General features: G+C 29.6%; 1 protein-coding gene across 4 annotated transcripts in view; it reads right to left on the reverse strand.

Moving 5' to 3' along the window:
• LOC131841899 (synaptotagmin 1) overlaps positions 1 to 2,834 on the reverse strand; it is a 28,920-nt gene extending 26,086 nt beyond the window's left edge. For all 4 annotated transcript variants that reach the window (XM_059190272.1, XM_059190270.1, XM_059190271.1 and 1 more), the window contains exon 1: positions 2,716 to 2,834. The gene's annotated coding sequence lies outside the window, so the exon portion shown is untranslated. The remainder of the gene's footprint in view (positions 1 to 2,715) is intronic.
• Positions 2,835 to 22,597: the final 19,763 nt, after the last annotated feature.

A 22,597-nucleotide genomic window follows, 5' to 3' on the forward strand; every position in this document is an offset into this window, starting at 1 on the left:
TCAAAAAATAATTGACAGTTGTCTTAGTCAGTATAAACTGTGGTTTGTAAACATTGCACATCAAACTATGGCTCGGGCGTCGAAATAAAATTTTTTATACACTTTCAACAGTTTTGTGTTTCATAGTGACTGATAAAGAATTGCCACAACTGTTAGGTACATTAATTAAATCACAATATATAGGTATAGTTTTATTATCCAGAGAAAATTATGATGGTTTTTTTATGAGATATAAAATAGCTAACAAGCTGATTGTCCATGTGATGGTAAACGGTTATCGTCGCCTATACATGAAAGGCGCTACAGATAGCACGCTTTATCAAGTGACACTCGTAATACCAGTCTTGGGGTCCCTTTACGAAGATGTCATTCCGTTAATATATATATATATATAGTATGTGTTTTAATATGGCTTAAAGTTCTAATTTAATAATGTTGTTGTTTAATAACGTTCATTAAAAGGTCAATGGTTTCTTGTAGGTAATCGTTTATATCAGAAAATATACGGCAATAAATTTCTCTGTGAATCCTGAGACTTGGTATTGTGTTTAAATAGATTGTGTGTGGGCGACCAGATATTCGCTCCGGGGAGCTTGTAGGTAAGTACATCACATTATATGTATTATTTGGAAAGCTGTAGTATTATAATTACTCGATTTTGCTCCTCCTGGCAATAACGACCCTAGTTACTATATTCTCAGAGGGACTTGTTTATAAACCTCTTCAAATTATTAACAACAGGTTTCTTGGACAAATGTTTGAAATTAACTTCCAATTTCTGTAAGGTACATTTATAATGAATAGAACACGTCTAAACGTCTGAACTTATGTATTTGATCACAATATTCAAATAAGTGCAGACGTCTGTCTGAATCTGTATATTTCAATGGATGGTTTAAAATCATATTTGAATCCGTTAAGTAAAGTAAAGTTAAGCGCTGCGCTTAGGTATGTTAGTATCTCAGTAAATTGGATTTGTTTCATAATTAAACAACATAACATAATTCCGAGCGGTAAATCTTTTTATTGCCTAGATAGGAAGAATAGAGCGGGTAGGATGATATCTGCCAGGTCCGGTAGTCTAGTAGTCCACATTACTAACAATCCCCGTAATAATAACCCAATTGCTAGCAACATATCATGCCAGGTTGTCCTCCACGTGGTTCCCCCTAGAAACCATCGTTCTAAATTCATGGTGAATTTACCATGACGGGCTATGTTCATTCGTGCCCTACCAGCGTAAACCGTTAGCGAAGGAGAGTGCACCATTCCGTTATCATCCATAAAAAACATGATTGATACTATATGACTAGTTGAAAAATACTAATAAATGTGACGTTATAGGTCTTTTAGATGACGCAATGTGTAGATATAATTTTGTATTTTATTTGATTAAAACTGTTGAATTTATTATAAAAACTTTAGCAATATTTCTATCTTTCTCATGTAAAATAACAGTTGTAAATAAATAAATATATTAAGTAGCGATAATCCTCTCCATCTAAATCCAAATAACCATGTTTTTGAAATAATATAGGTATTGTCATAATGTATGTAATTTTCGTCTTTGAAATCTAGAAGGTGTTCAAGAATATGTACCTACTCAATTCCAACCTTCATATACTAGCTGTCTGGCCAGTTAATGGTAACCGTCGCCTATATACATACATGAATAGCAATACTCATGCAATTCTCAAGCATCAATGCAGAGAACTAATATGCCGTATATTTTGTAATTTCACTACCCAACACTAAAATTTAAACACAGCTTACAAAGCTGCTTTGTGGCTAAAAGAGGTAACATTGAGGTGCATACGCAGACGACTTTCTATAGTGTATATCTCGTTAAATTTATCCTGTTTTCGTACTCGTCTCTTAATTTTTAACTACCTTTAAATGCTTGTACGTAATTTGTACAGATTACTTAACCGAGATACATAAAAATCCAACATCGTAATATATTTTATTTTAAATGCAAAAAAAATTGTTCTATACTGAAATAATACGCAAATGAAATAAATATAAAACGACGAAGCTACTTCTGATGTCAAGAATTAATTATAAATAAAAATCAATTTACTATAATTGATAACTCATAATGATTTGTATATGTGAGTTTCTGTCAAGATGGCTAGCTATGGACATAGGTACTGACAGCTTTAATGGTAGTTAATTATTTAAAACAAATCGGGATATATCAGAGCCCATTACGTAACACTGGGTTAATATTGAATTAGATATTAACCCAGTGTTACGCTGCTGCTACGATAACAGATAATATAATACTATACTTATACTATGTTGTAGTATTGATTATGTCTATGAATGAGTACGTACCTAAATATTTATTAAAAAAGTACCTCATTGCATTTTGACAAAGAAATTGAGAATATAATGAAAGTTAGTTATCTAATAAAACACCAAACAATCGGAAATATTATCGTATAGACTTACCTCGTCTAATGAAAGCGGTTAAATTATATGAATGAAAAAAGTTTAAATTAGATAGATTTTTTTAATACATGTTCGGAAAAAATATAATAGAGTATATTTACTACCTAATTACTATTAGAAATATGTGGTATATTATCTACACAATCTATTGTATTCAGGGGACTATTAAGAATTCTATTACCGCAGAACCTCCACTGGCCATTGAATGTAAAATAATGATAACGACATTTAAAAAAGTCATAAACGAAAGTGATTACTTACCGAAGGTTAATTGCGCACTAAGTATGAGAAGGGAGATCACTATGTAGAAATCCCATCACGGGAGAGGCTTCACACACTAGTAATGGTGTTTCAGATTGTCACGCCCGTGGCGAGATGGACTACGCCTGTGACTGAACACGTTTTCAGTTCAGGGGCGCTGTAGTCGCCGTGACGCCCCTTCGCAAGGCTGCAGCGTTTTCAGCCGCTGCAAGACTTCAAAATTCCATATTACAGAGTTTTATGTTACTATATTACTCTGTAAATCATGATCCTTGAAATACAATCGTATTCAAGAGTTGCTAAGTAAGATGTGAAATATTAGAAACTAAAACACTATTCCAATAACGGTAAAAGAAAAATGTAAAAATAGGCACTTATATATAACCAAACATCAATTTAGTAAACTTGGTGTATCTATGAATGAAACACAACTAAAACAGTGTTTATTTATAAGTAAGTAACAAAAATGTGAAATCTTATCGTCATATTTAAATAAATGTTTAAATGTAACATTATTTATTTAACTGAGGTATTAAGAGCTATATGACAATATTTTATCTTATCTTATAGTAGGTATGTGTAGGTAAGTATCTATGGTGCATTTAACGAGTATAGAAGTAAATCTAGAGAATTAATAAATTACAGTAACACTGTTTATTCATATTTTTTTTCATAATTGTAATATCCTTTATTGCGCTAATTTGAACCCTTTATGCATTCAAGTTAATAAAGTTTTTTTACATATAGTAGACAAAATACAGTCTCATTATTTTATTTGAATGAGATTAGGTACGCTATACCGGATATTTTTTTTTCCAAAGTGTAATGAAACAGTTTTGAATCACCTAGATTAATAGATTACTTGCAATCCCAAGCACTAAAAATCTTACCTCCATCTGGTGAGCGAACTTTTCTAAATTTTGGGGTTGCTAGCAGAAACAATATTTCTGTTATGTCATTATTGAAAAGCGCTTCAGCGGCTTTTTGTTCCGTGATACCAGCGTGTTGCCAAACATCATTGATTTTCGAATGGCTTTTATCTACCAATCTTATTGGACGTTTTAAAAATTTTAATTCAGTCACATGGCATGTCGCAAGGTTAACAAAGTATTTCATGTGTACATTGTTTACTTTCTATTTATTGATTGATTTACCTGCATAATAATTTTGCAATAGATTGAACAACTATATTTAGATTCTACACTTCTAAATTTTGACACTTAAGTCAACGTTTAGTAAAAGTAAAAATTTAAATGGTAGTATTTGGATAACTATTTTGTTGTAGAATACCTGCATGCGTTTACATATATATATTTTTTTGATATCAATTATTTGTAGTTATTCTGCGAAAACTTAATAATTTTGAAACTCATGCCGATGTACAATAATTCTTAAAAGTGAGTCGTATTTGTATCGTTACTTTAAAAAACTATTTAACGTACATGTATGATGTATCTATGTAATAAATAATGATAATTAACTATATTACTACTTTGTATGGTCCTGTTTGATTCATATAGTCTATTAGGTAGAAAAATTGCAATGTACTTATTGTTGTACCATAACTGCTGTTAATTTCAATTTTAATTATATGGTCACTATGGTATTTGTACTTACATTTATATCTACCTCGATACTTTACATATTTACAAAATTTCTCAAAACTATAGTAATTTAAGTATTAATGAGTGCAATTCATAAAATCACAGAGGGGTACTTGACTGAATGTAATGAAAACAATATCGATTTATAGACATATACAGAATGGTAAATTTATTAAGTTCTCGTATCAAATGACTATCGCAATGGCGTAGGCGGGTGTTTGTAAAATAAAATAGATATCTGCAAATAACCAGTATAGTTTATGTTTCATTTGTAATACTGTAGTGTATGTTTTAGGTAGGTATATTAATAATTTGATTGTTTCCTCATCTTCAAATTACTTTAGGAAAATGAATATGCTTTATTATATAAATCATATATACGTATTTCACAGTTGATATGTTTATTTCATAACTGAACTTAAGAATAAACATCTGTTAATATTTTTAATTATTGCATTAATGTATAAAAGAACCTACATAAAAATTCACGTACTATTTAGTTAAATTGTAATTAGTACTAATTTCATGGAGATTTTTATTGTATTATTAATTAACACAATATTTGTAGTTTTAGCTACGTAACAGTCGTATAAAATAAATAAAACAAATATGTATTAGTTTTTTGGTGTTTACTATCAAGGAATTAGGAAACATAAATAAACGAGATCGAGCAGTTAATTAGATCAGCCGGAGCAAATTAAATATATAATATATAAGCAATATATAATTCTATAATATTTCTATGCAGTCCCATTGCAAGTAGATTTGTTGAAAATATCGTGGATTAATTTTATTTGTGAATTCGTCATGAACGCTAAATGACATATGTATTTCAGTTTCATCCCAATTTTTTCCCCGACGGTGTTTTATCGTAGGACACCATTCCATGTACAAAAAAAAACAGTCTGAAAGATACACACATAGGTATATATATATCAACCAAATTAAAAAGAAAGTACTTGGTCACAATTCTATTGAGTACTTGTTCTGCATATCACATAACGTCTAACAATATCGAACCTAAGTTCATGAAAAGATTCCGTCTTGATCGCTCTCATTATTTTATTTTTCTGCTAAACAATCGTGCGTGTAGTTATGAGAATAAACTTAGTTTCCTGCCATCTAGTATCGTTATCCATTATTAATTTAAAAACATTATTAAAGTTTCCTGAATTTAGAACACTCTAACGGATGCTGCTGAAATTACTTCAACGAAGTTAGCCAAATAACTTGTAGAGGGCGCGACTGTTACAAGATTGCTGGTTGTAACGAAAACCTGAAAACTTCCAGGCTGTGTGGCGTGAAACATTTATTTTAGTGCCTCGTCGCTAGATGTCGCTCGATCAATTTGTACTGGTTCTGTTCTGTAAAAATCTTAAATAAAACAAAAGCTGTAGAAATTTTGGGTTTTCTCACTTTAAGTATATAAAAATAGATATTTATACAAATATACGTATTAAATACTTATACTTGTATAAATATAATTTATACAAGTATAAGTATTTATTATTAGCTAAAATAATATATAAGTCGTTGCCTCTTTTTTGTATGAAAATAAAAACAAAATATAAAGTAATATTTATTAAACTCCATGTCCAAAAAATTTTTGATTAAATTTGTTATATACGACCGTATTATTAAATGGTAATTTTTGTACGAATTTATTAGTAGGGTATGTAACTATATCGGAATAGATTTATAAATATTAATTAATAATATATCTGAACCTATTCTTTTTTAAATCTTTGTACATTTTAGGTTAAATAAAAAAAGACTAGTACAAAACGCACAAATCCAAATCACATAAAATTGGAACGTCCTTACCCACATTTGTTAACAAAATGGTGCGATTTGTTTTTCCTTTGTGATTTCGTATACATATCGTTTCGTTTATTGAAGACAAGCAACAATGGCGATTATCTCATTTCTCAATATGTACGCGAACATACTCACTAGTGTTTCATCATATAGTAGTGTTCATTTAATAATTATGATGAGAATAATAAATGACAATAAAATAGATGCAAAAAATGTTACATCCACTTCATCACACATATTAGCTTTTTATGATTACGGTATTCTATCACGACAGAGACGGAACTTTTTATAGATATTTCTGTAATTAAGTAGAAAAAATTGGAATTCGGTTTCATTTGATGGATGACTTCAAAATGGCGCCACAGAGTATTTTTTTGCTAGCATCGTCTCCTGTTTTATGTATAATTATTTTCGTCTAGGCTGTTCTAAAAATAAATTGAATCTGGATATTAATGAGCAATCATTTAAGCTTATTTACAGTTTGTATTAAGTACGTAAATAACAGCCCGTTTAATAATGCACTGATTGACAAAGGCAGTTGTCATTGATAAGAGCACGTTTTGCGGATTTACAAAACTCTAATATTTATTTCACAATTAAACACTACCAATATTCTTAATTACATATAAAGTTGATTGGCTTTAATTCTTAAAGTGTCGATCAATAGCAGGACTTTATTATAGTTAGAAAGTGGGTTAGATTTGTCTTCGATTACCGCTTAATCCACACACTATCAATTGCGTACGCTAAATGGTGCAGTGCAAGTCCATGTTTCCACATTAATTTAATATTTTTGACAAATAATCATGAATTAATAAAAAATATTATCATTTTGAATTTAAAGGTCCTTCTAATAATATATTGGTACATGTAAAAATATCTTTTGTACAGTATTTTAAATGTGACAATTACATATACCTACAGTGAGTTATATACTCTATAAATATATCTCAAATTTTGATCCTACTATATGTATATATAAAATAGCGTAACGTGTAACTGCGTAAACTAGTAACTGCCAATGATCATCACCGATGTTGAATTCCATAATTTGAATTTTATTTATATTATAAACGCGGATAATATTATATTATAAAACGTAATGGATTTTACATGGGCACTGTTAGTTATTTTATATATTAAACCAATATTATTTTATATATCAAGGTTAGATATGTAATACTAACCGCGGTAACCGCGGGCACACAGTTTCACCCACATGAATTTTCATAACCTGTGTTGTTCTGATTTTTAAGCTATATTACTGTAAAGTTTCATCAAAACCCGTTCAGTAGTTTTTACGTGTAAGAGTAACAGCATTCCATCCATCTATACAGAAGATCCATATATCAGAAACATTCGTGTTTATAAATATTAAATTAATACTAATAAGATTAAACAATTTTCTAAACTTTGGTGAGGCACTGACTAGATACTAAACTATTTTAATTAATTTTCTTTCATAAAAAATAACAATTCCTGGCGACTGTTAATTTACTGTTGCTAAGAGTTTAAGTCTTTTAATCCAATGCTTAAACGGAAGCAAGTTTAAGAAACAAAATTAAGTTTTGGTCCCTTACTAGAGAAGTGGGATCACAATTAATCTTCATGCTTAGACGAAGAAGTAAGATGTTGAATTTTAAATCTGTTTGTTTCATTTATATATTTGTATCTTGTATCTCTCCATTACTTCAGTTTGTTATTAACGTGACAGAAGTATAATTTTTGATTACCAATAATAATGTAGTACTAAGTATTGACGAAAATAGTAATTTAATAAAGTAATATATGCATTTATTTACTGTAATGATACAAATAAATTATTTACTTATTTATCTAGGTATCATTTGATGTGGTGGAAGTGGGCATTATTTCAATAAAACATTTAACATTTAATTTGAAACATAGCTATCTTAATGTGCTTTTATGATTGATGATGCTATTGTTGTTTGTTCAAATACCTACTGCAGAATTACACAATGACGGTTATTAATCATAGTAAGAGCTCTGAACGATTTGAATTCAATATAATAGGTAGAAGTATTTTGGAGTGTAAGTAACGGGTTAGGGATTTACCGACGTAGGGTTTGTAGAAAGTCCTCTGGATGTGTATCTTTGTCTCACCTATTACTATCGATAAGCAGCTTGCTTTATAAGTGCTGTTTTCCATTGAAGATTTATTACCTAGACCTAATTATTAAATTTGTAAATATTTACTAATGCGAAATAGATATTTTTTTTAAGAAGAGGCGATAGATAATTAGATAGATGAGAACAATTTTATAACTGGTAATTTGTAATAAAAAGTCGACCATATGACCGTTGGCAGATTGTAGACGAAGTGTTACAAAATTATTTTCTTTTATATTGCTACGGTATTCACTTAACATATTAAATTTATTAGGAGAAGTAATAGTGGCCTAATGAGTTCAACGTGATTCAAAGTGAGATAAGGCCGCCATAAAATAAATATTTTGTGTGTTAATTTATATTTCTAGCAGACTCTCCGATGAAAGAAACACCGATAACAAATCAAAATTTAAATTAAAAGGTGGCCTCCCTCTTCCAGTTTCAATTTCAAATGTACCGAAGGGAACATGTGTGATGTATTCGACAGTAGACAATGCTTCTGACTGCCTCATTCGGAATAACAGTTGTGACGTAAGGCTTTGGGTTAATTATAATTAGTATTAAAAAAGCTATCATACATGAGTCTGACTTCCAACAAGTCATATATTCATGGTTTCTTGGGACGTCAATGATATGTTAGTTAATCTGGACTATGTAATATTATGTTATCTGTGTTTAGATCTATCATTTATTATTTTAAATAAGTCTATTTTTGGCAACGTTATTTTTAAAGTACTTCTTTAATGTTACCTACATTATGAAATGTCTTAATTTTTTTTAAATTAAATGGAATGGCAAATAGTCTTTTATTGGCAAACTTTTTTTGTGACAGATACTTGTGTATTTGTACTATGTGTATGTTTTTCCTGTTTCATTATGAAAACAATCAGTAGTAAGTACTTGTACATGTGCATAGTATACATTTTAAGTTATTAATGTAAATATGGCCAGCACATGGAAGCTTTCAGGAAACTTTATAAATCTAGTCACTTAATTTTTCCGAACGAGATTTAAGCACAAAGGTGTATATTCTAGGCAAGCCTCACCCTCTGTATGACTAACAGAGTTACAAATTTAGCGGAAGCGAGCGTCATGAACAAAATTTAAGTGAATTTGTCAAACGCGACTGTATAATAAGCTTCCACTAAAGTTACTTAGCGACTTGTGAGACGAGAATTAATGCTTAAGTCACTTGTCTTTTGGAGCGATGCGAGGCGATGCACCTCGTCAAGATGAATTGTTCCAAATTTGTCATGACTAATGCCGTGCTGTTGGATTTTTTCGCTGTCGCTAAAATTGGACAGGCGTCAATTAGGACGGCTTCAGTTTTAGGTTTTTGCGAGATAAATTTCTGTGGAAAAATATCTATTTTGAGATGTTTACTTTATTTACCAATAGTTGTGAGTTATACATCCTACTTGCAGGAGTAAAATTATTAGCTCTTTAATTACGGTATCGTTCTAGATCAATACATTTTTGGAGTTTATGAAATGTCTCTGTGATGATGCCCTAATTCTATATTTTAATACTATTATTAAAAAATAGGTTCAGGACATATTCTCTCTCAACAATTCGGGAGTTTATATTATACTCGTTTATGAGCAACGATATCCCATACATAAACTCACGTCGTTTTCCATTAAGAAGGAAGAAGCAGTGAACACAAAATTATGACACTCGCTTCATATAAAATGAGAGAGCGCGATTAAAATAAGAAAGACCAGAATTCCTCTATATTTTCACATATATTTACTTTGCCATATATTTTTGTTTATCTTTTAATTAGCGTTTTACTTAGTATTTTATATAATTTGGTTTCTTTTATAGTGAATTAGTCATTATATGTTCGTCAAGAACGATATTAAATAACCGCTAGCTATTAGATAAAATAATAGAAAAAAAAATTATATAGAAGTATTTAAAAACTTTTCATTTATAATGTTGATTCTAAGCAAAATTTTGATGATCTTAAAACTCTGTTTTCCTCTTTGGTTAGTGCACTTATAATAAATAATAAAACACAACAGTGTATTGTCGTTATTCCATTATTCGGGATCGGGTCAAAATTAAAGTAACGAATTAAACTAAACGCTCTTAGTATCTAATTATCAGAATAAAAAGGTTTGATACTGACATTTCGGTATAAAAGTGAGAGAGCTATAGTGGGAATTTAAAAATAGAAACGTAATGGTATGGCGTCAGCCAATGTCGAACTCACGATCCTTTTTTTTTTGATATTGGATTTCAGCCCGATGCTGTTTTTGTGGTACTATTCCTTAAGTAATTACCGATTTCAGGACTTTCAACTCGAGTTAAATGTTCTGTATGTTTAACAGAAATTAGTATTTATTATAATATGGCTCACATTTTTCGAAGTATCTTTCGAATTTCTCTCTTGCCAATAAAATTGCCCCCTGTGTGACGTGCGTGTTCCAAATTGTTAAGGAAAAACTCTCAAAACCACAATTTAAAAAAAATCATAATAATGCCCACTGTTTATTATAATAATTTTCATTAATTCTAGTAGTTAATTTTCAATGTCAAAAGTATAACCGAAGGGGTGAAAGTTAAAAAGGTTTTATTTTACCTTTCATAGCAGGCAATCTAAAATGATTGATGTCGACCGTACATAGAAAAGAAAAACTAAATCGAGTCACACTTAGAAAGATTCACAAACTCGAGATCAATTTATAAAGAAGGACAAAAATTTTCGTTGAAAGCCGCTATCCGATTACCTAAGGGATGTGCTTGTATTCTGAACGCGTTTCTCGTATGGTCTTATTAATAAGTTTCGAGCGTTTTGTTTTTATAACGATGTATTCAAGTATAAAAAGTTGATATAAATTTTGTTGTTGAAAGATTGGTAAACCAGCTAACGTACATGATTACATATATGCATTTGAAAATGTCAATGACTATATTTTACGCAATTTCTAAGATAAGATATTTGAAAAGTTTGTGTATATTTGTTAAAATTATTTCACACATATTTTTATGTTAAAGTATAACCTATGTACTATTTGTATACGAGTAGATCCAAAATTAATATAAAAGAATTTTAAATAAAAATTATTTTATTTCATTTTTATTAAAAGTATGTTTATTAAATTATTACGAGAATATTGAGGTCTTTTATATTGAAATATGTATAATTTCATATTTATACAACTATAATATATTTAACTCACGTACTACTTAATTAGAATTTAGGTTATTATATACTGTTAAGCAATTTTTATGTAAAGTATTTTCAATGTTGCAAACAATTCGTTGAAAGCAGTTGAAAGTCAAGTATTTATTTATTTAACACATAAAAGTGTATTTTTCATAGTCGAAGATAATGTCAAGTCTTCACTCAAAAGAATAATAACATGTACCTAATGTAAAAATATAACCTTTAAATCAAAATTTTTGTAGATGATGGTTAGATTTATCTTCATTGAATGGAGAATAAATTAATCTTGAACGATCTATTTATTTAATATTTATATGAAATTGATAGTTAGCACATTATGAGTTATTTTTAATATTAAACCGATTATGAATTCAATAAAGGATACCTACACAAAAAAATAAATTCTATATTGAGGTTAATTGATGTAGCACTAGATATATGTAGATACAAAATATTAGTAGTATTAATATATGTAATTTCCGAGAATCAAAATACAATTAAATAACAACTAATTTTTAAAAGAAGTAGCTATATGTATAAGAAATTTATATCTTTATTTTTTAAAAGGATATGCGTCAGTATTATTCCCTTGAAGTATGTATGCTTGTTTGATATTAATTATATGATATAAGGGAAATCCAACTTATTTAAATTTTGGTACAATTGTAAATAAAATTAAACTCTGATAGAATAAGTACAGGAGTCTAAAATACATATTCGTACTTTGTACCGTAGGCATTGTATTTTGGTATGGTAAAGCCTGAATTTACTGATTCTATAAAACCACTACTGGTTCACAAATTTTGGTTGGATTTAAAAAAATTACGACCTCTCTCGCCCTTCGTCACACAATGTTACACGTAGTTATATACATAATATAGTGTTAATGGCATCTATGTTTTATGTATTGCCATTCTATCTTATAGTCTATGTAATTATGGAATACATGAAATAAATTTAAAACATTCGGTTTAAAGATGGAGTTTACTTTCCCCATTCTACCAACAAAATTCGCTCTCTTTTTACAATATTGGTAATTCATTCGTAATATTGTAAAAATTCTTCTAACTTTCTACTGATTATACACTTAAGATAAGTATAATATGTACATTGCAGCAGTTCAATTTACTTGTGATCGCTATCTTTCATATTTTGCATGGATGCCATCGGAGAGAATCGCTTTCGCGTGACAATCGACAAGCGATAGCGATTCTCTATTCGCCCACAGATTTATTACGTAATTTGTCTCAGAAGACACTTCATATCTCAGGGTTGACGATAATGCTAAATGCTTTCCTTAGTACGTATCTATTACAGAAAAAATATATACATGAATGTTTGATTCACTTTTGTTGAGATGTTCTTAGCTTTATATAACTTTATCTGTTTCTTACCTAACGTAATGTTAAAATATTTCCCTAGAATACGTGACTCATTCAGAAACATAAATATTTTCATTTAATTTAGTACCTATCTTGTAACAATGAGATTATCGTGCGGACTGAAATTTCTCGCAGTCAAATAATCTGCATTATTTTCCTCGTGGTGTAAAATAATGAAACGAAATATAATGTAATATATTTTGTCAGTGTTATCTACGTTATAATACATATTTTCTTTACGAGTATTATTAGTATTTTGGCTATGTTACGAGTATTACAAAATAATCACAATGAAAGTTATTTAACATAATCATGTTAAACATTTTTACATTTAATATAGTTAAGATTTTATTTTTAGGTAGGCTGCTGTAGCTACTGCTCAAGATGGAACTATGGACACTTACAAGACGTATGACCTTAGCCTTTCAGGAATTCACCTTGTCTTGGAAATGAAAACGGTTTAAAACGTAGTTTAATTCATATCGTTAAAATCACGTGACAATGATACACGATCATATACTATTCAATATTTCTACTTCTAAAATGAAGAGATCATTTTAAAAATATCGTATATTCTCAAATAATGCAGATTTAAGTTTTCTTCTGATTCTGGAGATTTCGTGTTTTGTGAAATAATAAAAAATCTTTTAAAATTATTTATTGTATTAAATACACTAAAACTAAGTCACGTATATTTAATTTTGGACATTCATTCATTTGAAAGAAAGTAAATAATATTTATATATTTACAATTTTAACTGATTAATGGTCGAATTAAGTACTTTTATTGTAACAAAATTCTATTTACATGTTGTTTATTCACCCTACATGTAAACGAAATTTCAACAATCATTTTGCAAACAGCTGTATGTCCGACGGAAAAAGAAATTGTAACAATTATTATTTAACCATATTTCAGACAACGTAATTTTTTTATTGTGTATCCGTGTAGATAAATCTCTTTGTTGTCGCTTTTTATATGTACTGTCATTTAGACAGCAGGAAAGGTCCACTTTTTGTCACAGAATTTTTCGCACAAATAATATGACATTAATAATTCTCACCTCCCTTTTTAGCGAGATGTCACGTATATAGGTCAGCTATTACGTTCATGTTACTTTGATATGGTAATACTCAAATTTGAAAATTTTGTGGCCATCGGTCCGAATCGTAGCTCGATTTAACCACTTACATTGAGTGATTTCAAATTTTCATATATTACAGAAAGAAAATGCTCATCATATGAAATGTACCCATTTCATATGTATTTTTAAATACCGTATTAGAATATGTTGAAATTTGGAGGCACATTATAAAGTTAAAGTATCCACCTCTATTTTCTATCACATATTAAGTAGTAGTCTTAAATGCTATACGTATGATGTTCTTCAAAGGATTTCATCAAAGTTAAATTAATCAGTGAATACCTATCTCAAAGAATCTTAAAAGTACAAGAATAGCGAAAAGGATTTCAAGCGAAATAATAGGGCTCAGGTCGTACGATCGTACAAGGTGTCTACATATATATACATATAAATAATATGATGTGTATGTGTTATACAAATAAGTATTTATGTAGGTAAAATCGAAATGTTCGCTGGAGAATTTTCCTTTCTGCAGCCTTTATTTGCATTGGAGCGAAAATATTTAATCAGGCGTATAATCTTAGCGTTCCCTACGCTTTTGTGGTACAAATGTGTACGTAGCCGTCGCAGCAGCGTACTATACTCACAACGAATGTTAACTCTAACGTGCGTTGCCGTTTTTAGCATTATTATGAAAAATGAAAATATTCTATAAAGAATGTATGAAGCGACGCTCGATTAACTGAACTCGAGTGCGAAGTGCGAGTGTTACTGTTTGTAGTTTGAAATGTGATATTAGTATTATTATACAAATATATGTATATACATAATACTTGCATTATCATATAAACATGTTTTTGGGGTAGTTAATAACGTACAACATCTAAGATAATGTATGACAAAATTTTAACGACATATATACATATAAATACTGAATTATTTCCGAAACCATTTTGTTTCTCGTATATTAACAATTTTATTTGTCGTTTATTTATACAAAATACCTTAAAAATCAATACATATATATTGGGTACTTTGGATATTGAGTATTTATAAATATCGATAAAATTTTGTCATATATGATCCTACATGTGTACTTTTCAATTATCAAACAGTATCAAGTATGATGAAGTTAAGTAAGAATAATAATATATTTTGGTCATGTAAATCATGTTTTAAATGTTATGATCAATTTAGTAAATGTAAAGAGAATTTTGGTTTTAGTAACTTTGAAGGTTTCGTCTACGTCATACTACACATAACTCTATTTTCCTAAATTTTAATTTAAAAATGAATCCATATTATTGTAAACATACCTATATTTAAAAAGAATACGAGTTGAGTTTCTTGTCAGTTTTTCTCATCTCGAAAGCACTGTAATAAAAACTGACTGTAGATTTGACATAACATAAGAGTCAGTAATAGACCTACATGATTAAAGATGTTTTGATTTGATTTGATAATAAAAGCATTTTCAATTGCTTTAAGCATTAATTTTTCGAAATATAAGGAAAAAATCTATTTTCATCCGGAGGCTCAGTCACAGTTAAGTACCTATTCCTTGTAAACTAACAGCGCCTAATATATTATTTGGATTCAATCGACCTATCGATTTTGCTCCTTGGTTGTTAGAGTGCGGGACTTTCCCGATTTTCCACACCATTAGTGATGTGACAAACGGCGGTTTGTACTCGCGATGTCGTTTTCTTCCATTACGAGATTTCAAAGATTGAACAATCTTATTCGCTCTTTTAACTTCGATCCAGTGACACACTTATCTTCAGTTCGAAAACTTTTAAAGCAGGTTGTTTATCGCATTCCTATTTACACCAAAAACGTTTCTATATTCTATTTCCATTATTTTTGTGACCGGGTATATAAATGTTATGTACATATATTAATTAAGTTAAATATCAACAAAATTAAATATTGTTCAAATTAAACAAACAACAACAACCACAAAATAAACAAAAACCAATTTTTATGTAGTTTGTGTGAATTTATTTAATTTAGTTATTATTATTATTTACATTACAATAAACGATATATTGTTAATTCATATTTGTTCTACTAAATATAACTATTAATATTAATAAACTAACATAGAGTAATATAGTACTATACACACTTCACTACTTATATATTTTTTATTTTTATATTATAAAATAGTAACTATTGTATAATATAAAAAAAGTCCTAATGTACTTAGAAAGTATGGTTTGAAAGAAACAACATATACATGTACTTTATTCATCCTAAAAATTATTAGTTGTACAAATATAGAATATAAAGGTGTTCCATAGAATATTAACGCTATCTAGATTTTATCCAAAAAATACACGTTAAACCGACTGAAAATGTTGTCATTGTGAGTGAGAATTTCAAAGTTTTAACATCACGAATATAAATACACTAAACGAGTGACTGTATAATTTTCTCAAAGGTAGATAACACGAAAGCCACCTAAGAGACTCGAGGGAGCCGCAGAGGGCCGGAAGGACGTGCCGTACCGGGCCGGAGTCGGCGTCCTCCGTCCTCCATCCCATCCTCGCATCCGCCGGGGGAATTATTTTAACGCCAGCGAGAGCTTATACGGATAGCCCTATTCGCCAATTACATTAAGAGCCTTTGATGCACAGTGTTTTTAGTGCACCGTGTGTAGCAGCATGGTAATCAATGCTGCTGGAACATTTTAATTCAAACTTTTCAAATTTTAATTCCAACTACGTATAAAAATCTATTTAGTTTTGTACTACACGGGATATTGTATTTATTATACTCACGTAAGAATATCGTGGCCTATTGTTTTACTTTAATATCTGTATCAATTATAATAATAATATTTCCGACTCTCCTGTGATATAAACACCGATATCGAACCAAATTAATTCTAAGCTTAAGGTAGGTTCGCCCCTGCCACGGTGAATACAAATATTCATAAAGAAATGTCGATATACATTATACAAATATTAGATTTACCATGAAATATTTAGAAGCATTTATGGGCGATATGATTTGGTTTAAACGACCGATCAATCAGATTAAGTTCTCTTCTAATAGAAATGTCAGTTCTCGCGGTACTATACCGGTAGAGTCCTAGGTCGCTGTTCAGATTGTGGTCCGTGAACGTGTCAATCAACCAAAACTAGGATCAGACAATATAGCCTTAATTTTTATTGTATTAGAGAATTTCTTTTGGCAGCTATATACTACTATGTGCAGGCTATAAATTAAATAGGTAGTATTTTTAAATTGAACGCTGAAATATGTTAACACAATTGTTATTGATAGTTTCAGGACAGGATATTTAGGGTTGTTGTTCTCTCTACAAGTTAATCATATAAAAAAACTTCAAAAAGTCTATAAGCACTACCATGTATAACCAATAACTTTTTTCGGACACTTTTTATAAAAGTGTAAAAAATTAAAGTAGTAATTTATCGATGATCATACAGTTGGCTTGCCACCCTAATCCAAAATTGTTTCATTAACGCCCCAACAAAGGTAAATTTTGTCGTCGTAAATACGGTTACGACTAATTTGTTAGAAAAACAGTGAAAGTAATTTGTTTCTTAGGCTGAGTTTGAATCCCTCAATTTACTCAAGATTTTTCTAACCTCTCGAAAATCAATCACTTGCTCGAGAATCAAATTCAGTGTAAGAAACAAAAAAGAATTTCGTTCTTTTGTTACACATTAATAAATAACTACAGTCGTCATACTGTTATCGAGGGTACTTTAAATAAGACATTCCAAATAACACAGTGGTAACAGATATCGGGGATTCTTTTGACAGACATAATATGTCACTTTTCATTTAGTGCAAAGAGAAATGTTCGCATATTTTATTCAATATAAATAATAGTAAGGACACCGAAATAAAGAAAAAAATGTAAGCCACTGGTGCGTGAGGACGAGACTAGTCAAAATAAAGTCATTGCCTCACCCGTATTTCATCGTAGTAAGAAAAAGTATCACGTACAAGTAACACGACGTCACTCCTAAACGGCTGCCTACTGTAGTAGCCGCGCAATAAATAAAAAAGGCGATTTAGGAAATCCCGACATGACTCCCCGGATTTATACAGAGTGTTCCGACGCAAACTTTTCCTTGAGGTCATCAAAATTCTCCCCTCGTGCGGACGATTGAATGTTATGGGCCGCGAGACGCTCTCTACTTCTGAGTTATGGGTTGTTACCCCCTGACATGCTTACTGGCTACTGATTTAATTCAATGAGCTTCATTGCAGACCACCGCTATTTTTAACAGCAAACACATGTTTATAGTGTTACACAAGGTGGGTGTAGGTGTTACACAATATCGCCAATATGTTTAGAAATAATACAAAAGTTTTGTATCTACTTCGTCTGAATCTCTAATGCTGGTGTATTAAGATCACACTGTCCATATTTCTATTGTTAACAAAGATAAATGTTTATTATTTTTTTATTTGGATACTTTCCATTATAATATTGTCATGTTTGTGATACTCATGCCCCCGTTCTCTCTCTCTCCTGAGAATTATGGTGACAAATTAACGCACAATTTTTTTGTCTCAGTGGACAAACATTTGTTTTATGCCAATTTATTCGATCACTTGCATTAGGTATTGAGTTTGTATAATATTGACATATTTGCTTTGGTTTTAATGCGTGTGAGTTTACAAAAATATAATAAAGGAAATATTATAGTTAAAATATATATTTTTATTAATTAAAAAGCAAGTTAAGTAACGGGGTTACTGATATTTTAAATTATGGCTAACTATAACTTGTCTTAAGTTAAGGTTATAACAAGCTACTGCAAATAATTATGTTTTTAACTAAACGATAAATACGGTTAATGTAAGTTATGTAAGACTATAGTGGTGGTATACTTATACTTAACAAAAAGAAATAAAGTTAAAGCAATTTGTAAACGACAAGGATAACTCAATCCTAGGGAGGTAGAGCCGGCCCTCAGAATAGTCTATCACGCTAAAGTGAATTTAATGAAAGTAAAGTGTGGCTTTGTTTCTCAACCAAGATATGTATACCATTCTTTGTACAATGTTTTGTTGCTTCCATTGTACTATAGAAAGCCACGTATGAATAAAATTTTAACAACTCTGTTCCCCGACCTAATTGAGGCTAACTTCAGTATATTATCTAATTACGTCTGATTAAATATTAATATATTACCAGTTTTTTTATTAACCATCGTCACGCTTCTGTTATGAACGGGTTGTTCAATGATTTTTACAAAACTCTTCATTAAAAATCATAAATCTCTCTATTGTCTGATGAAATCCGCATGAATATCTAGTTAATGTAATATGTAGTATCTGAGATTATTGCGAATATACTGATATACATGGGGAGATTTTGTTTTATTTTATCTATAGATTTTAAACATGGTATTTTATGTATCAGCCACTGCAGGTAATGGGAGCTGGTCTCTGCACTGCAACACAATTAGTTATTTCTATAGCGACAATTCTGATGGAATGTATTACGTTTTGTTAGAATATATCGTTTTGGATGTGACTTTATGAAGTTAAACGACATAACCGATGTACCAACATACAGAGTATTTATTTAAACGACTCTACTAGCAATTACGCTAGCAATGGAATGTGTATGTTACCAACATATGTACATACATGAATACCACCATGTTAAAATATTCTGTGACGGAATTTGTGCCTCGTATGGGTCTCTTTCACTGAAAATTAAGGTGTCCAATAAATACACTGTCATATTATAACTAAAATATAAATCCATTCGTAACATAATATAGATTGTTAATAATGGCTGCTGATAGATTTAGGTGCTGCAGATGTATTCAAACAGAGGACTTTGTACAGTCTTACTAGAATATTGCAGTTTAATTGTGATCACCATAGCAAATGACAAATATAACGTAGATAATTTCTGTTGTATGGAAGGCTGTAGTAGGGAAAGTTTACCTACCAATAAATTGTAGTTTAATATAAATTTAAGATATTCATTAATTAAGATTATAGAGGTGACTAGGAGTTTGATTCGTACGGCTTGCGTAATGAATGACTATAATCTTTGAATGAGAAAATATCCTATAATGTCACAACAGTATACATACATATTTACACAGCCATACTAATATTATGACAGCGAATGCGTTTGTGTCTGTTTGTAATCATTTCAAATCTTAACGGCTGAGCGGATTCCAATGTATTATGACGTAAATATTTATATATCAGGTGGACATTCATAGACTAAATTTTATCCAAAAATGCAGACATAATCGCGGGTAATAACTAGTGTATAACATTTCCGCAATTCTACTTACAGTAAAAACTTTGTTATCTATATATTTTTTAAAATACAATACGTAATTTGTTACGTAAAACAACTGGATACCATTTACAAGTGTAATTAGTTCGTATTATATGATTTGACTAAGTTTGGGACATGGGAGCTTCCGGCTGGGTTCATGTTATATGTGACAGTGATAACGACGATTTACGTGACTGGTCATAGTAAGGAGTTATGAACCGCGATAGCGAGATATATGTATTATTTATTTATGCTTGTAAAATATAAAATATAAGTATCTCTATGTGTAATATGTGTACTAAATATAACATCTTGATCGTGGTTTACTACTCCGACTAACAAACACCCTTCAGAATTGAACTAAGTACCTCGTACTTAGTTGATTTCTGGGTGAGACTAAAACATACTTTTTGTATTAATTTTCTTACCTGACTGACTTTCTATTAAGGAATCAAAAATTAATTCGAGAAACAGTTGTAGACAGTGGCTGCCTACAACTGTTTCTCGAATTAATTTTAGTTGCATACAAATATACCCGGAAATGTGGACATATTAAGTATTAAGTTAACCATGATATAGACAGTTGCCAATACTTCTGACTATCCCATTTGGGATAACAATTAAGGTAATATATTTATATAAAGTATATAGAAAAAGCGCAGTATTTTTTATTACATTCCAGTTCACAAAGATTTGATTGTCAGCAAGTATATATCGTGGTCCCCACTACCAAACATTGAATCTCAATTAAAAAGAGTCGAGTGTTTTAAAAGCGTCACTCACACTGTATAGTATTTCAAAATGAAAAATGTACTCAACAATTTAATGGAATAATACGGTAAACTAAATTAATACTCGGTACGGTAATCTAAAAAATATAAATAATTATTACAATCGTTGCTTTTCTAGGTATATTGTACAAGCACCATTAATCTTAGTTAAGTTAGTTAAGTTCAGCAACCTAAGAAAAATATAACAATAAATATCTAAGCAATATATTAACTACAAATAAACTAGTAACATTTATTAAACTGTTAATATTGAATAATTTGTTTAAATTGTATATGCATATTATGTACACAATTATAATACGTACCTTAAAAATAGAATTTTCGAATAATAAACAATTGTATAAAATCCTTTAAATCAAAAAGAATAAATACTCCCGAGTAGACTTCATCAAGCGCAACATTTACCACTATCAATTTTTTCACGAAAGAGAGCCCGGTTTGCAATTTTCAGACAACGGAATTCTGTTTGAAACTTGATCTAAAATATTTTATACCAAATACTTGATTCGATTTTCGTTGTGCAATGATGTAGAAGTAAAGTTTCGAAATTATCTTTACTGTAAAATATTAGGCTGTTTTCCAGACTATTTCTATTTTTTATTGCCTCCTTAATTATCAGTCTCAGGACAGATTTAATAGTGGCAGAATTTTTTTACTGACCATACTAAATTGAGAGAAAGTATTATTCTTTTTCTTAACTTCACAGGTTCATCAAGCATTTATTATATTTGATTTTAGATGAGACAAAGGATTTGAACCTATTCAGAAAATCTATAAATAAAGCCATTCTCTGAATTTACAACTTGATTTTTTTTTGTAATTATTAGATATATTTAAATTTAAATATAAGTAGTTGCATATATATATATATATATATATATATATATATATATATATATATATATATATATATATATATATATATAAATACGTATATGCAAATGTAGCTTTCGTTTGTATTAAAAACAAAATTAAATTGTTTAAAATTTATATAAGAAAGAAAAAGAAATTTTGTTACGATAATTTACAATTTTGTATATATGGGCGTTATAAGAAAGTAAGGGTTAAATTATATTATAGTATTTTCATTACGATGATAGTTACTTATGATAGGAATTTCTTACGTGTATATGTGTAAATATTGTCTTTAGTTTCAATTAAACTTTAAATACAATATCACGAATTTTTTGCTAGATAAATTTATGCTTAGTTGATGTGTTAGTTATCAAAATATTGAGAGAGCAGATTTAGAAATTTCTATTGAGTTTTTTCATTTATACTAGAGCGTGCTTTATCTCTGAATCGAGCATTTTGCTTTGAATTAAATTAGCGAGTAAAGGAAAACGAACGTAACATTTCTAGAAAAATGAAATGCAATGTATATACATAGTTACTTTTTAAATAATATTATTATAAATCTTCCATTAATTTATTATTTGACAAAATATAAATACTATTTCTGAGTATTGTCATTAATATTGTAATCTAATATATGAAAATTAATTGTTTAAAAAATATTGCTAATTTAAAATACAGAAGGTCTCGGTGACTTTTAACTATATCTATCAATGTTTATAGTCTTTGAAATACAAGCTCTATTTA

This window comes from Achroia grisella, unplaced genomic scaffold (genome assembly GCF_030625045.1).
Source record: "Achroia grisella isolate CSIRO2021 unplaced genomic scaffold, CSIRO_AGI_Agris_v1 utg204, whole genome shotgun sequence".
Taxonomy (NCBI): domain Eukaryota; kingdom Metazoa; phylum Arthropoda; class Insecta; order Lepidoptera; family Pyralidae; genus Achroia; species Achroia grisella.